Consider the following 17,562-nt stretch of genomic DNA (forward strand, 5'->3'; position numbering starts at 1 on the left):
GGAGCTGTTGGGAAAGGGGTTTATTCGACCGAGTAGCTCACCTTGGGGAGCGCCGATTCTATTTATCAAGAAAAAGGATGGTTCACACCGGATGTGTATCGATTACTGGGAGTTGAACAAGTTGACAGTTAAGAACCGGTATCCGTTACCTAGGATCGATGATCTATTCGATCAATTGCAGGGGGCATCTTGGTTCTCTATGATAGACTTGAGGTCGGGTTATCATCAGATGAGGGTTCGGGACGAAGATATTCAGAAGACTGCATTCAGAACTCGTTATGGACATTATGAGTTTGTGGTGATGCCTTTGGGGCTCATCAATGCCCCGGCTGCATTCATGGATCTTATGCACAGGGTGTGCAGGCCGATGCTGGATCGGTCGGTGATCGTATTCATTGATGATATTTTGGTATATTCGAGGTCTAGGGAGCAGAATGAGGAGCATTTGAGGGAAATTCTTGGAGTATTGAGATCGGAGAGGCTGTATGCCAAATTCTCCAAGTGTGATTTCTGGTTACGAGAGGTCCAGTTCCTAGGGCACCTTGTTAACCAGAAAGGGATATTGGTCGATCCGGCCAAGATCGAGGCGGTGTTGAGATGGGAAGTGCCGAGATCGTCCACTGAGATCAGGAGTTTTCTGGGATTGGCCGGCTATTACGAAGGCTTATCAAGGATTTCTCCAAGATCGCCGTGCCACTTACTAAGATGACTCGGAAGGGTGTTGTATTTTCATGGGGATCGGAGCAGCAGTCCTCATTCGAGACCCTTCGTCAGAAATTGTGCGAGGCCGTGGTGCTTGCACTCCCGGAAGGGATGGAGGATTTTGTGGTATACTGTGATGCATCTATATCCGGTTTAGGGGTGGTGCTTATGCAGAGGGGACACGTTATACCGTATGCTTCGAGGCAGTTGAAGCCTCATGATTCGAGATATCCCACCGACGACCTGGAACTGGGGGCTGTGGTGTTTGCCCTCAAGATCTGGCGGCACTATCTTTATGGGGTTCGGTGTACCATCTACACGGACCACAAGAGTCTGAAGTATTTGATGGATCAGCCCAATCTGAATATGCAACAGAGGAGATGGTTGGATGTGGTGAAGGATTATGATTGTGAGATCCTGTACCACCCGGGCAAGGCTAATGTGGTGGCCGATGCATTGAGCCGTAGGGTGGAAAGCTCCCCGATTCGAGACATTTGTATGAGGTTGACGGTGATGACCCCGATTTTGGACACCATCCGAGGAGCTCAGGCTGAGGCTGCGAGACCAGAAAACCAAAAGAGGGAGCGGGTTGTCGGTCAGGTATCAGAATTCGTTACGGATGGTCGGGGACTTATGACTTTTCAGGGTCAGATTTGGGTACCGTTTGTGGGCGGTACGCGTACTATTTTGATGGAGGAAGCGCATCGATCGAAATTCTCGATTCATCCCGGGTCTACTAAGATGTATTTGGACCTAAGGAAGGAGTATTGGTGGCCCTGTATAAAGAGGGATGTTGCATGGTTCGTCGAGAGGTGCCTGACTTGTCGTCAGGTTAAGGCCGAGCACCAGCATCCGCACGGTAAATTGCATCCGCTGGAGATTCCCGAATGGAAGTGGGAACAGATTACCATGGATTTTATCACCAAATTGCCGATGACTGCGAGGGAAGTCGATGCGATTTGGGTGATCGTGGATAGATTGACAAAGAGCGCTCATTTTCTAGCCATCAGTGAGAGCTCTTCTGCGGAGAAGTTGGTAGAATTATATGTGAGGGAGGTGGTATCGCGGCATGGGGTTCCAATGTCGATTGTTTCAGATCGGGATTTACGATTTACTTATAGGTTTTGGAAGAAGTTTCATGAGGAGCTGGGTACGAGGCTGCATTTCAGTACCGCATACCACCCGTAGACGGACGGACAGAGCGAGCGGACGATTCAGATGCTTGAGGGTATGCTCCGAGCATGTGTTTTGGATTTTGGAGGGAGTTGGGACACCTATTTACCCTTAGCGGAGTTTTCGTACAACAACAGCCATCATTCGAGCATTGGTATGCCACCCTTTGAGCTGTTGTATGGGAAGAGGTGTTGCACCCCCATCTGCTGGGGAGAGGTGGGGCAGCGGGTGATGGGTAGCACGGAGATTGTACTCCAGACGACCGAGCAGATTCAGCAAGTCAGACAGAGGTTGTTGACCGCGCAGAGTTTCCAGAAGAGTTATGCGGACAGGCGGCGGTCCGGGCTCGAGTTTCAGGTTGGAGACCTTGTGCTCCTAAAGGTCTCTCCTTGGAAAGGAGTGATACGATTCAGGAAGAGGGGCAAGTTGGGACCCTGGTATATTGGACCTTTCAGGGTAATTGCTAGGGTAGGCAGGGTAGCCTACCGGTTAGATCTACCTGCTGTGTTGGGACAGATCCATAATACCTTTCATGTCTCGCAGTTGAGGAAATGTATTGCCGATGCGTCGGCAGTGGTGCCATTAGATGATATTCAGGTGGATGCAGGCCTGAACTATGTGGAGAGACCAGTGGCGATCAAGGATCAGAAGGTTAAGGTTCTGAGGAACAAGGAAGTACCCTTGGTACAAGTGCAGTGGCAACATCGGAAGGGATCCGAGCTGACATGGGAGTCCGAGTCTGAGATGCGGGATTAGTATCCGGAGTTGTTTTCAGTATGAGACTTCGGGGACAAAGTCTGGTTCTAGTGGGGGAGAATTGTAACAGACCGAAATCCAGGTATCCTTCTATTTGGCCCTGCATCTTTGATACGTTGTCATTTTAGGGCTTTCATATTAGGCGAGTACCCTGGGCGTACAAGGTTTACGCTGCGTGTACTCGCGCGCTTCATTTGGACGCGTTCACCCTCAGGTACGCTGGGCGTAACCGGTCCAGACCTAAAAACCCTAATTCCTTTGGAGAGCTATAAAAGGAATGTGTGGCTGGACTTCTCAGCTACCATCCCTCAGAGAGAAACCCTAAAGAGAGTGTGCATTCGTTCTTAGGCCATTTTGTGAGTATTTTAAGCTTGGTGGTGCCATTCCAAGGTAGCAAAAGAGAAGAAGAGCTCATTGGGAAGGCTAGAAGTGGTGTTCAAGTGTAGATCTGAGCTTTCCAAGGGTTGAAGCTTGATTATCAGGTAAAAAGTTCGGATCTTGTCACTTGGTTCATGTTATATGCTTCAAGTACTATTTTCTAGGGTTTTAGTCCCAAAGGTGGAGGCTTTTTGTGCAAATGGCCTCCATAAGCTTAGATCCATCATATTTCTGGTCTATAGGAGTTGTAGACTCATAAAAATGATATCTTAGATGTGAATGTTGCACCATGCATGAGATCTAGGTCCTTTGGTTGGAATAGAATGATGTTAAGAAGTGTTGGAGCTTTTACAGCCATGCCAAAACTTAAAGGTCTCGACTTTATGGGTTTAGACGCATAATCAGAGTCGGATCTAGAAGTTGGAGTAATGGCTTAACCGATTAAGACCAGAAATGAAGTATATTAGAATCTGATGGTTACGCTGGGCGTAACTCCCAGTACGCGCAGCGTACTGGGTGGAGACCCCGATCCATGGGTTGGCGATGTACGCCCCGTGTACATCAAGCAGTACGCCCCGCGTACTCACAGGGTTGACTTTTGTTGACTTTTAGGGTTTTGGTCAACATGAAGACTTTGGGTCAAGGAAGGGTAAAATGGTCTTTTACCCTCTAAGGAATGATGATAAGGGGTAAAGTTTTAGTTGTGGAAGTCTTTGATTATTAAATGATATTCTTATGATTACGCGAGGTAGAGTCGTCGTTGGGATTTAGAGATAGCGAGTACGCGAGATCTTAGACTTTCCACGAGGTGAGTTTTCTCACTATACTGTACCCGGAAGGGTTTTATTGTGTGACCGGAAGGTTAGATATGTTATGAGTTATATGCATTGTATGTGATAAGTTAATCGTTTATATGTGCCATGTATGATATGCTTGATATGGGCCGGAAGGCATTATGTTATGGTCCGGAAGGCGTATATGTTATGGGACGGAAGGCGTTGTGATGTGGACCGTAAGGTTGATGTAGGTAGGACCGAAAGGTTTACCTAGTCGGGATGGAAGTCCCCTGAGACACATGGACCGGAAGGTCAGGGCCTGGAAAGGCGTATGTGCGTAAGTTGTATTTTGGGGAACTCACTAAGCATTTATGCATACAGTTGTTGTGTTATGTGTTTCAGGTACTAGCGAGGACTGTGGGAAGGCACCGACGTGATTGTACACATTGTCGGAGAAACTGTTTTTATGATCATGGGATGTATTTGTTTATGATAACATTGTTCACGTTTTAATTTGGAATATTAGACGATGGTTTTTGATGTTGCAACAATGAAAATTTTGTTTTAAAATTTACGTTGTTACAAACATAGTCATACTTATTGTCCTGTAATTTGTTTCCCGATTTCTGATTCGTCTGACATAGAACATAACTGAACACATCAATTTAGTTCTGACCGGGCCTGACACATAGTCAAGACAAAATCATCGAGGGGCCCAAGATATTGCTTTTATTCCTCCAAGAATTAAAAATAATAGATAAACTTCGAGATTATCTGCTTGTACTAACTACTCATCAAATCATGCACAATGACATGTTTTATAACACCAAGTTACTAATCCATTTTCATGCCATCAATGCACAACCAACTCGTAGTCAACAAATCATATATATTAGTTTGAAGATTATATCATATTATCTTCTCACAATTACTCGTGATAAATTCCATGAAGTAATTTAAGTGAGTGCGGGTTGATTCCAATACTCAAATATTATTTGAGGAGCACTCATGAATGGTGGTAGCAAAATTTTTGCTATGTCTAACACCTTATACAATCTACAAGCCTACTCATGACTGTCTAGCTTCATACCTACTTCGAAAGTATGATCGACTGTGGATAGTTTGAATAATCTTATTATTCTGGAAGTCAAAGCATGCATAGTGAAACAATAGTAAATAATTGACACAACACAGTAACTTTACTTATAAATAAAACTCCTTTTATTTAATCATCAAATTTCAATTACAATTTAGCTATTAAAACTTTCTATTTATCTAATCACTAAAACTAATATGATCTGTTAGCCCAATGCCCCTTGCATGCTACAACTGCTTAACTCTAATTAGTCCCTTTTGTAAGGGGATCTGCTGGGTTGTCCTCTGATGATATCCTCTTCACCACGAGGTATCCTTCTTCTACTTGATGTCTTATGAAGTGGTACCTACTTTCGATATGCCTGGATCTACCATGATCTCTCGGTTCCTTGGTCAAGGAAACCACCCTTCATTATCGCAGAAGATCTCCACAGGCTCCTTTATGGATGGTATAACTCCAAGGTCTCCGATGAAGTTTTTCAACCATATCGCCTCCTTCGATGCTTCACGTCCTGCTATGTATTTCTATTCGCACATTGAATCAACTACAGTATCCTTCTTGGAACGTTTCCATGTTATTACCCCTCCATTAAGGGTAAATACCTAGCCCGATTGAGAGCAAAAGTTATCTCTGTCAGTTTGAAAGCTGGCGTCACTATACCCTGCCACTCTCAAGTCATCACTCCCACCGAGGTTAAGGACCCGGTCCTTAGTCCTCCACGGGTACTTAAGAATGTTCTTAACTTCAGTCTAGTGAGCTTTACCAGGATACCCTTTATATATGCTGACCATGCTCAAAGAAAAGGCCACATCAGGGCGAGTAACGTCTTAGCATACATGATCGAGCCAACTGCGGAAGCATATGGTACTCAACTCATCTCTGCTATCTCAGCCTTTGTACTCAGATTCTGAGTCTTACTCAGTTTTGTATTTCTTTGGATAGGTAAGTCATATTTCTTGGAGTTCTCCATGCTGAAACGCTTTAACACCTTGTGCAAGTAGGTACTCTGACTTAGTCCTTTTAGTCTTTTACTTCTGTTTCTCAATATCCTTATCCCTAGGATGTAAACAACTTCCCCAAGGTCCTTCATATTGAAACATTTCCCAAGCCAGGACTTAACCTCCTGCAAGGTTGGGATGTCATTTCCTATGAGTAGTATGTAATATACATAAAACACCATAAAGCTAACTATACTCCCACTAGCTTTGACATATACACAGGACTCATCCTCGCTTCACGAAAATCCAACGTCTTTGACTTTCTCATCAAAACAAAGATTCCATACGTGAGATGCTTGTTTCTATCCATATATGGATTTCTCAAGCTTACACACTTTATTAGGGTACTTTGCATTGATAAAACCCTCTGGCTGACTCATGTAAAAATTTTCAACCAACTTTCCATTAAGGAAAGCGGTTTTGACATCTATTTGCCATATTTCATAGTCATGAAATGTAACTATGACTAGCATAACCCTTATAGATTTAATTTTTGCTACTGGTGAGAAGGTCTCATCATAGTCAACTCCCTGAGTTTGAGTAAATCCCTTCGCAACCAGTCACGCCTTATATATGTGTACTTTCCCATCCATGTCTGTCTTCTTGTTGAAGATCCATTTGCACCCGACTGTCTTACGACCTGGTACATTGTCAACCAAGTTCCAAACTTGATTGTCATACATGGACTGAATCTCACTGTCCATAGCCTTTTTCCATTTTGCAGACTCGGGGCTTGCCATGGCTTCCTTGTAGTTTTTAGGTTCATCCAGATTTATCAGTGTGCTATCAAGGATAAATGTATCACCTTCAGCTGTTATATGAAAACCATATAACACAGACGAAACACTAACTTTACTAGAACGCCTCAGAGGTACGGACTCTTCAATTGGTTCAATCATAGCTTCCTCCTCGGGTTGAGCGCTAGTGTTTGTGGTTCATGCATCACTTAAATCTTGAAGCTCTTCAAGGTCAATTTTCCTCCCACTGTCCTCTTAGCATATGAGTTCTCTCTCTCTCTCCCTCGAAAGACTCATCTCCTCGCAACGAAGAAACATTATCACTCAGTCTATAAAAGAGATATCTAAAGGATTTTTGTGGGTAGCCGATGAAAATACCTCGCTCACTCCAAGGTTCAAGCTTGTCATGAGTTTCTTTTCTCATAAAATCCTTGCAACCCCAAACTTTGATGTGATCCAATGTGGGAACTTTACCTGTCCACATCTCGTGAGGTGTTTTGACAACCTTCTTAGTAGGACTAGATTAAAGATATGGACGATAGTCTTTAAGGCATACCGCCAAAATGAGATAGGCAATGAAGCTCGATTCATCATGGAACTTAGTTGCGCCTCTCAGCCACACCATTAAGCGGTGATGTCATAGGTGGCATTAATTGTGAAACAATTCCACACTCCTTAAGATAGTCAAGGAACTCGATACTAAGATACTCTCCTCATCAATCGCATCGCAATATCTTTATCTTCCTGCCCAATTGATTCTACACTTCCTGCTTAAACTCTTTGAACTTTTCAAAGGTTTCTGACTTATTGTTGATTAAGTAGATATAGCCATATCTGCTGTAATCATCAGTAAAAGTCACATAGAAGCGGTTTGCATCCCTTGTGGCAGTTCTGAGTGGTCCACACACATCAATGTGTATGAGATCCAACAAAACTTCACCCCTTTCACAAGTACCATTGAAGGGTGACTTGGTCATCTTTCTAAGTAAACAAGAGTTGCAAATGTCATCCGAATTCAAGTCGAATGACTCCAAGACTCCATCCTTTTGGAGTTGGGCTATACACTTCTTGTTAATATGTCTAAGACGACAATGCCACAAGCCTACCTTATCCAAAACATTGGATGAATCAATATTCAACACATTATTTCCTATGTTATCTACAACCATCACAGTTTCATATATACCATTGCAATGTAATGCTTCAAAGTAAAATACACCATCATAATAAGCATTTATACCACCAATTTCATTATTAAAGGAAAAAGTAAAACCTTATTTATACAAACTGTGAAAGGAAATAATATTTCTCGCCATATTGGCCAAGTAACAACAATTGTTCAAATCTAAATTTAAACTATTACTAAGCAATAAAGAATAAACTCCAATCTTGGTCACATGCGACACTTTCCTATTTCCCATGATTAAGTTTATCTTTCAGTGCTCCACATCCCTACTTTTTTTTAGTCCCTGCAAATTAGAACAAATCTGAAAACCACAACCTGTATCAAGGACCTAAGAATTAGCATGTGATGAGTTATTAGATTGAATAGAGTAAATACCTGCAAATGAAGGCTTGATCATGCCATCCTTTATTTCTAGCAAGTACTTGGGGGAAACTTCATTTCAAGTGCCCTTTTTCATGACAATGGAAGCACTCTGCATCCTTCGGATTGGTAGATGGATTAGCAGAACCAACTTTGGTCCCACTTGAAGAGGATCCATCAAGAGACTTTCCCTTGTGGCTATTATAGGGAGCCTTCCTCTTTTTTCCCTTCCCATGTCCAATTGCCAGAACAGGGGCAGAAGTAGTAGTAGTACGAGTAGACACAATCGACTTGCCTTTCAAGTTGCTTTTGGCGGTTCTTAGATGGCCTTGAAGCTTGCTAAGAGTGACCTCCTCCTTATTCACATGATAGGTCATACAAAACTGATCATAACAAGAAGGTAAAGAGTGTAGACTTATGTCTATGGCCAACCCTCCATCCTTCATTTTAGTTGTGATCATGGAGGCAATGATCTCATACCTTTCCTGCTGAGCACTTTGATGGTATCTTTCCATCAGATCTTGATACATTTCAAAAGGATAGTATTCCTCATAGGACTTTTGTAGCTCAACGGTCATGGTAGCAATCATTAGACACGATACCTTTGTTGCATCCCTCTCATGGTATCAATCTCCTTAAGCTCTTTATCTAGGAAATATAATTTTTCCTCATAGCGAATACCCATTCGAATGCTTCGAATCCAATCATTGAAGTTCCAAACAAAAAAATGACACTCCCACATATGTTCATGAGGGAGAAAGAGCCTGGAGGGAATGGGTTTGAAGCACTGTTTGTGATAGACATCTGAAAAAGAAGAACAAAGTTTAGATTAGATGAACATCCTTAATATAACACCCAAATGAAATATTAAGGCTAGGACCCACCACAATATTCTACAACTACGAAGAGGGATGTCATAATCCAATTGTAAAATATTTGAAGGTAGGTGAATGACGATTTACCAATTTCCACTATTAAAAACAAAATAGATTATTAAGTTTTTAATTGGATTTAAAATTCCTAGACCCTTTAAGATTCATTGAACTTTCAATGGCATGTTTAAATCTCGATTGTGCCCTTCAAGTTTGTGACTGGGATGCCGAGGATCACAAACAAGGTGTGAATAACCATGCAAATTAGCTTGGTACACCCAATGTTACAAATCACCTAATCAGTGTGCCGGTTAACCACACACGTTCCATTGATCTATGGTTAACATCAAGCTACCCTTTGCCACACATTGTTAGTCCCATATTAGAGTTCCGATTAATCGCACACGCTCCACTAACGACTTAACAAGGTGCAAAGTGTAATTTCATGGACTAGAATCATTTTCACATTTTTCCTAAAGTAACTAAGATTGAGAATTAATAAAAGTTTAGTTACTTTATATTTATCATTATACTTTTAGTGATAATTAATGTCCAATCCTACCCGTTCGGCTAACGATCCTCCACCAGTCAAGGAAGTGGTGGGTGAGAGTGGACACCTATTAAACCACCATTTTATAAGTAGTAACCTTATACCCCCCTTATAGACCGCCTTAGTGAATGAGGCCTACTAACGATAAGACTGACTTGTCTTATACATACATACATACATACATATATATATATATATATATATATATATATATATATATATTTAAACTTATAATATTATAAAGTATAAGGGTTGAATTTTAACTTTTAAAACTCTAGGGTTTGGAATTAAAGTTTCATAAGTGAGACTTTACAAATTCCAAAACTTGAGAGCAAGTTTTGAAACTTGTCAAAACCCTTGGTTTCCATAACTTATGAGTTGAATGCATTTTTAAAGATGAGACTTTTCATTTTCCATAACTTGAGGACAACTTATCATATAATTTAAGATTGATCTAGCTAAACTCATAAACAAGATAATATCAAGTTAATAATTTGCAAGAAACTTTATTTATCATATAAATCAAGAATTATCTTAAAACTTTGACAATTATCTTGTGATTGGATGAGCATAATCACTACCATTTCATAAAAAATATATTTAATGATGTAGAACAATTTGTAGTAGTGATTCCAATCCAATCTAGGCCAAGAAAACTTGAAATACTGCAACCAGAGCCATGGACTCAATGAGTGCATGAACTGACTTGTCGAGTTTCCCTTGTCACTGAATGGACTCGTCGAGTCAGCAAGTGGACTCGGCGAGTTCACCAGTCAAATGCCAGAAAATTGATTTTTTCAACTTGGAAAATTAATAAGCATCAAGTGTAACAGAAAACAATCCTAGGCTCTAATACCAATGTTGGGTTTTGAGCACTATAACACTCCTATAATACACATACAACCCTAGATGCTTTGGATCTATGTTTTCTCTAATTATACATGTATTTTCAATTTTTTCAAAGCATACATCCTAACTAGCATACAATAGAGGATATATCACATAAAAACTAGTTTGATGATTACCTCTTATATGTAAGGTGTAGTTCTTGACCTTTGAAAGCTTGAGCACCTCAAGTGTGATGCCTCTAATGTGTCACAAACACCAAATGTAAGAGGAGGCTTGAGAAAATAAGTCACTTAGCACAAAATCAATATCAAACTCTCAGAATGATGGGTGTAACCAATTTTAGTCATGAGGGGTTCCTTTTATAGTGCTAGGGTCACATCTTTGCAAACCCTAATGACCTTTTATATTACTTAGGCTCCATAGGTTAAAACCTCTGTGGACTATCCATGGACTATCACACTGGTTTATCCCATCCAAAATAACCATGGATCATTGGCCCACACTATAAGAACCATTGGTTTACATAATCAATCCCCATATATTTAATTAGTCTCTTTTGATCACAAAATTAATTCCAAATTAACTCTTGATCAATACTAATTAAATAATATGATTTCTCAATTGATATATTATACTTATAATAAATTAATAAATCACAAATAACCTTATTCTCAAAAGTCCATTCACTCAAATTGCACTGATGAAGGCAAACCAAAATGACCATGCTACAATTGGGTCAAGTACATCCCAATTATAGTTATGGGCTTAGACACCAAATCCAACAGTCTCCCACATTGGAAAAGATTAAGAATATGGGTGGAAGTCTCTAAGGCATACCCCCATAGTGGGATTAGAAGTGAAGCTCGACTCATCATGGAACGAAGCATGTCTAACAAGGTTCGATTACACCTCTCAGCCACACACTGGTTTAATTTTGAAACTATTCCGCATTCCTTGAGATAGTCGTGGAACTCGATACTAAGATACCCAACATCTCTATCGATCTGAGCATCTTGATCTTCCTGCCCAATTGATTCTCGTCTTCATTTTTGACTTCTATGAACTTTTCAAAGGTTTCTGTATTATGATTGATTAAGTAGATATATCCATAGCTGCTATAATCATCAGTAAAAGTCACATAGAATCGACTTACGTCCCGTGTGGTGGGTTTGAAGGGCCCATACACATATGTGTGTGTGAGATCCAACAATCCTTCACCTCTTTCACAAGAACCAGTGAAAGGTGATTTAGTCATCTTTCCAATTAAACAAGACTCACATGTATCATCTGAAATTAATTCAAATGATTCCAACATTCCATCATTTTGGAGTTGCACAATGCACTTTTTGTTGACATATCCAATGCACTTTTTGTTGAGATATCCAAGACGACAATGCCACAAACATGCTTTCTCTAAACCATATGATGAATCAATTTGCAACACACTATTACCTAAGTTGTTTACAACCATCATAGTTTCATACACGCCATCACAAGGTAATGCTTCAAAATAAAATATACCATTTTTATAATCATAAATAGAACCATTCTTATTATTAAAATAATATCTAAATCTTGTCTATATAAACCATAAAATGAAATAATATTTCTTGTCATTTCTATCAAGTAGCAATAATTATTTAAATCTAAACATAACCCACTACCAAGCACTAAAGAATAAACACCCATCTTGGTAATAAGTGACGATCTCCTATTGCCCATAATCAGGTTCATCTTCCCATGCTCCATATCCTCACTTCCTTTTAGTCCTTGCAAGTCAGAACAAATGTGAAAAACACATCTTGTATCAAGGACCCAAGAATTTGAATGTGATGAGGTTTTAGATAAGATAGTGTAAATACCTGTCGAGTTTGGCTTAACCTTTCCATCCTTTATGTCTTGCAAGTACTTGGGGTAGCTTCGTTTCTAAAGCCCCTTGTCGTTGCAATAAAAGCAAGTAGCCTCCTTAGTATCAGAGGCACGAGGAGCGTTAGAAACGACTTTTCCTTTGGGTCCATTGCTTGAGGACCCCGCTTGGGACTTTCCCTTCCAATTCTGTTTCAGAGGAGCCTTCCTTTTCTTCCCCTTCCCTTACCCAATGGCCAAGATAGGAGCAGTAGTAGTAGGAATGGAGGCAATACTCTTTCCTTCATTTCACTCTCGGCGATTCTCAATAAGCTTTGGAGCTGACTCGATGTGGTTTCCTCCTTGTTCAAATGATAATTCATAATAAACTGGTCATAACAACTAGATAATGAGTGCAATACTATGTCAATAGTCAATTCCTCATCAAAGTTCACATTGAGTTTCAATAAACGATCCACATAATGTTGCATGCGTTGCAAGTGGGTCGTGACGGACTCTCGTCCCTTCATCTTGCTGGTTATGAGCGACTTGACTATCTTGTATCTCTCTTGATGAGCTCGTTTATGGTACTTTTCCATCAAGTCCTTGCACATCTCATACGCCTAGTAGTCCTCATAAAACCTTTGCAACTCAGTAGTCATAATAGTCACCATGATGCATGCCACTTTGGTAGCATCATTGCAATGTCTCATATACTTAGCTATTTCTTTAGGAGTAGCAGTTGTTTCATAAATCTCATTTAGCTCTTTTTCGAGTACATATTCCTTGTCCTCAAAGAACAAAGCCATCTTGATCTTATACATCCAATCATTATAATTAGAGCCATCAAAAGTGACTTTTGAGCAGATGCTCAAGAGCGAGAAGTGGTTGGAGGAGTTGTTGTTGTTGGAGGAACCAAAATCATTGTTTGAAGTTGACGTCTGAAAAAGAAGAAGGAAAAGTTTTGATTAGATAAGAAAATCCTTAATATAACACCCAAATGAAATATCAAGGCTAGGATCCAACTAAATAATTCAGAATTCGGAAGAGGGATTGTGTAATTTAATTGTAAATTATTCAAATGTAGGTAAATGATGATTTACCAATTTCACCACGAAAAACAAAATTTAAATGAATTAGGTTTTAAATGAAATTCCTAGATCTTTTGAGATTCATTGAACTATTCAATGGAATGTTTAATCTGGATTATGCCATTTCCATTAGTGACTGGGATACCAAGGATCACAAATAAGGTGTGAATAACCATGCAAATTAGCTTGATACTCTCGATGTCATTTATTACCTAACTAACATGTCGGTTAGCCACACACACTCCATTAATCAATGATAATTTACGAAAAACTCATTGTTACCCTTTATAAGTCCATATTAGTGTGCCGGTTAACCACATACACTCCACTAACCACTTATATAAAGTGCAATGTGCAATTTCGTGGGTTAGCATCAAATTTACATTTCCTTAAAGTAACTAAGATTGAGAATTTAAAGAAAACGTTTAGTTACATTATTAATTTGATTATACTTATTAATGAGAATTAAGTGTCCTATCAAACCTATTCGGTTAACGACTCTCCATCAATCAAGGGAGCGGTGGGTTAGAGTGGATACCTAATGACGGTCATTTTATAGACTGCTTCCTTAAACTCCCCTTATAAATTGGCTTCGTGAATGAGGCGTACTAGTGGTTCGACTGACTTGTCTTATATATAAAGTAATATTAGACTTTTAATATTACATATAATATATGAGTGTATTTTTAAACTTTTCAAAAAATACTAAGGTTTTATAATCTTTTAATTTCAAATTAAATCATTTAATTAAAAAAACTAAATTCCAATTATTTGACATTTAATTATTAAGTACAATTAATATTCAAATTAATTATTTTACACATAAAATTAAGTATATTAATCACAAAATAATCAATTTAGTCGAATATTTAACTCCTAATTCCTTGGCAATCAATTTATGATCAAAACAAATTTTGAAGATAAACATGGCAAGTAATTATTGATGAGGACATCAAATTACAATTTTAAAATATTCAAGTTTAAACAATTAAACAATATCTTAGAAAGTAACTATCCTAATCAATATTGAAATCTTTCAAAATCTGAAATTTTTTGCATCTGACAGCTTACCACGACGTGGTAAAACTTACCACGTCGTGGCAAAGCGAAAAACAAATCCACCATGTCGTGGTAAAGAACACCATGCCGTGGTGTTAGAAAAGAATGCAAATTCAGAAAACTTTTCTTGTTCAAATTCATGTTAGTATCAATACAATAAAAGACTAAACCTACTCTCTGATACCACTGATAGGTTTTTGCATAAACATATAATCTTATGTATGCATGCAACCCTAATTTGATCTATGTCTTCTCTAATTAAACATACCATATGAACAACAACATGCAAAACCTTGGTCTATGTATTATAATTGAAAATCACATAATTAGGATTAAGATACATACCTTTGATTTTTATGTAGTTACAACAATCCAAAACCTTGTAGATCTTGAAGCTTGAGAACAAGTATTACAAGTGTAATACCTCTAATTGCTCACAAACACACTTAGCAAGAAGATAATTTATGAGAATGAGGAAAAAGCTCTAAATTTAGGTTGGAACTCTCTAGGTTTTCAAGGTGGTCGAAAATCATAAGTGAAAGGGTATTTATATAGTGAGGTATCTCAGAGTCAAAGCTTGGGTTACGATAAGGAAACCCTAATTGCTTTGCTTAAGGACCAAGGAAACCTTAAACTTTCCATAAGATAGCATATGGCCGAAAATTCTAGAGCCTCTATAGAAGATTTTCATCCAAGCCTCTTAGGAGGGTTGTAGGGCTTCTTCCTCAACTATCAATAAATTACCAAACAGCCCCTGCACTTTTAATTAATACAAGTAATCCTAAAATTAGTTCCAAATTTATTTCAGATTAACTATTAATAATATGATTTCTAATTAATATACCATTTCCATAATACATTAATAAATTTTTGTTTCAATTTATTAATCAAATTAATAAATTATTCCTCTTTCTCAATTAATCATTCTGTCTAACTGCTAGTATGAAGGCAACCCAAAAGGACTATGTTACTATTAATTCAAGTACATACCAAATATAGTTGTGGGATTAGACACCTAATCCAACATTTTATTATGCCTAAAAATAAGCATAAGGTGTGCAAGTTGGTTAAATATTTGTATGGGATAAAGTAAGCACCAAAATACTGGCATCAAAAATCAGATGATGTCGTCTTATTGCATGGTTTCAAGTTGAATCAAACAGACAAGTGTTTATATAACAAGTTTGATGAGTTTGGAAAAGGAGTGATCATATGATTTTATTTAAATGATACGTTAATATTTGGTGCTGATGAAAGGCAAGTTGATAGGACCAAATAGTTTTTATCATCTTAGTTCTCCATGAAGGATATAAGGGAGGCAGAAGTGATTCTTGGAATAAGAATCAAGCATGAACATCAAGAAATATCAATTTCACATTCTAATTACTTTGAGAAAGTGCTTAAGAAGTTGTATTGTTTAGATTGTACTCCTATGAGTACACATTTTTATCCAAGTATAAAACTTATGCCAAATAGTGGTGAAGCAGTTTCACAAATTGAGTATTCAAAGGTCATCGGGTGTTTGATATATGTTATGACTAGCACAAGGCCTAATATTGAATTTTTTGTAGGAAAGCTAAGTAGGTTTACTAGAAATCCTAGTACTTATCACTAGCAAGCAGTAAGGAGGGTGATGAAGTATCTTCAGAAAATCATGGACTTTGGTTTGACTTATATAGGGTTTCATTCGGTTATTAAAGGATATTCAACTACTAGTTGGATCACTAATGTTGAGAACCACTCTTTTACAAGTGGTAGGGTGTTTATTCTTGGTTGAGGTGCCATTTCACGGGTTTCTAAGAAACAAACATGCATCACAAATTAAACTATGGAATATGAATTTTTAGCCCTTGTAGCTGCTGGAAAAGAAGCAAAATGGTTAAGGAATTTGATTTATGAAACTCCTTTGTGGCTAAGGCCTATATCACCTATTTCTATACAATGTGATAGTGTTTCCATAGTGGCAAAATCATATAGTCAAGTGTAGAATGGAAATTTGCAACATTTGGGTGTTAGACACAACATGGTACGTGTGCTCATTACTCATGGTATCATTTCTATTGAGTTTGTTTAACCACAACATAACTTAGTTGATCACTTGACAAAGGGGTTAACTAGAGATTTGGTAAAGAAGTCAGTTATAGGGATGGGTTTAAGTCCCACTTGATATCTCTATGGGTGAGATTCCCAATTCCCTTCTAATACAATGTTAGAATTTTATTTAATGTGGAAAGCTTGCCTATGGATATTGAAGCACATTTATTTTACTACATGCCAAGGTATGTGCTTATAACTTGTAAAGTTAAAGTAGGTTGATTAAGTTCTTAATAGTTCTTTCAAAAAAGTGCATTAGCAGATTCACTATATAGAAGGATTACATATGTGAGTATGAAGTGATGTCGCTTCAAAAAGCTTGGGATATGCTTTTATGCACTCATGAATGGATATGACACATGGCTGTAATAGTGTCAAGTATAAAGCATTAGATATTATGTTTAACTGATGTGTATAGTATCTTCAGTTACTCAAATGAGTTGATGGGTTCAATCCTTAGAACACCCTGATTCTCGAGTATTTGTCATGTATATTATAATAATGTGAAAATTCAGTCTTCAAGATATTTTCAGTTATACATAAGTTTGATTTTGTGTTTGCTTTTAGTTAATTAAGGACTACACTAAAATAGGCGAGGAATGTTGGTGATTTTAGTATTATCAGCATATTTTGGTGTAATGATTATTAATAATTAGATAGACTGAGCTTCATTTACTAACTGAGATAGAGGAGCGGGTGTACACTCAGAGTGATAAATGTGAACTCGGTAATACGAGGATCCGGGGGTAATGCCCCTGGGTGTAGGGTTCTAAAGGGTTGCACCCCGGGTGGGGTCCAAGGGGCAGCACCCTTAGGGGTCTAGGGGCAGCGCCTTGAAATCTAAACATATTTTTGTGTTAAGTATGACTCTATCATGCATTTTCTCGCAAAAACTATTAATGATATCATGATGATGTCATGTGTGGTTATGTCTTAATAGCTAACGATTTTGGAAGCAAAAGGGATGCAACTTCCGTTTAACTACTTTCCCTCTAGTATAAGAAAATTTTCTGGTTCTAGAAAATGGGTGGAACTTATAT

This window comes from Lactuca saligna, chromosome 9 (genome assembly GCF_052625555.1).
Source record: "Lactuca saligna cultivar CGN05327 chromosome 9, ASM5262555v1, whole genome shotgun sequence".
NCBI lineage: Eukaryota > Viridiplantae > Streptophyta > Magnoliopsida > Asterales > Asteraceae > Lactuca > Lactuca saligna.